Source organism: Acyrthosiphon pisum, chromosome A1 (genome assembly GCF_005508785.2).
Source record: "Acyrthosiphon pisum isolate AL4f chromosome A1, pea_aphid_22Mar2018_4r6ur, whole genome shotgun sequence".
Classification (NCBI taxonomy): domain Eukaryota; kingdom Metazoa; phylum Arthropoda; class Insecta; order Hemiptera; family Aphididae; genus Acyrthosiphon; species Acyrthosiphon pisum.
This window is the reverse complement of record NC_042494.1, coordinates 24659781-24660955: the sequence shown is the minus strand read 5'-3', so window position 1 is coordinate 24660955 and position 1175 is coordinate 24659781.

Sequence of the window (1175 nt, the reverse complement as noted above, 5' to 3'; positions counted from 1 at the left end):
GCGACTGCCGTTGTTCATGCGTGAAAACTATAGGTTTATTGGTCTTCAATAATTTTTCAATTTTTAGCGCCATCTCAGTAACGGTTTCAACAAAATGCCTCGCCACGTCTGTCTTATTCTTGTTCGCTCGGTATAATATTGACTCTGTCATGTTCCTCCAATAATTCCTGCGGTACGTTATCGCTCGCTTTCACAAAGAGTCCATAGCTCATCGCTTCATATCTATGTAATATCCTCGTTTTGTCTCCTTTACCCTCATCAGTCTTCGTTAATATCGTCTCAAAATCTGCATAAATTACCATGGGGTGTCTCTGAGTCTTCTTCCACGCCTCTAATTCAGTACACTCACCCTCTTTTGGCATTTCTAGTAAAATTGGTGTGTGTTTTCCGCAAATCAGCTTGTGTTGATTCAGCGCTTCCTGTCCGCTCAACTTGAATTTCAAATTCTGGTTATCGAAGCTGGTAAAGCACCTCTTGCAAAACACTACACTCTCCCTATGCCTAGTTTTTTGCGCTCGCACCAGCCGGGAAAAATTGGAGATATACACATAGTGCGAGTTTTCGTCGTCCGTCACCAACAACAAGTCAAAGTGGTTTGGTTTTTCCTCATCGACTACACGTAGTGGGTACACTTCATACCTGGGCAATTTCGGTATTTGAAACTTTTTATCTAGTCCGTATACGTTAATGGAGACATTGTTGTTATTTTTTTCGAATTTATTAATATCGGACAGTGGTGTGGGGGACGTGATACCTTCGAAATTATATTTGTCCTCGTGCTTTCTATAATTTTCTCCTATACAATATTTATATTTATCGGATACATTATTTGCCGCATGTTTCGCCAAAATTGCCCACTTAAAACATTCCTGGTCTGTGTTTTGTGGATTTATTGTACCCCGTTTCCTGTCGATATACGTTGGCAACTCGATATACGACGAGCCACCCAACGGTGTATATTTATATACCGCCAACAACAAGCCGTCTATTGACTCTAGAGAAAACCCACTCCCCCTCCCACTGTAGTCATCTTTCTCCTTCATCAACTTTATATACGCCCTCTCTACAATCGTTCTAATGTCACTATGCGGATAAAGTTCTACCGCCGAAGTCTTGAATGCCCGGTTCTCTGACGAGTTTGGTACGTTGGGCCGGTTGTATGTTGCCTCGAGTTT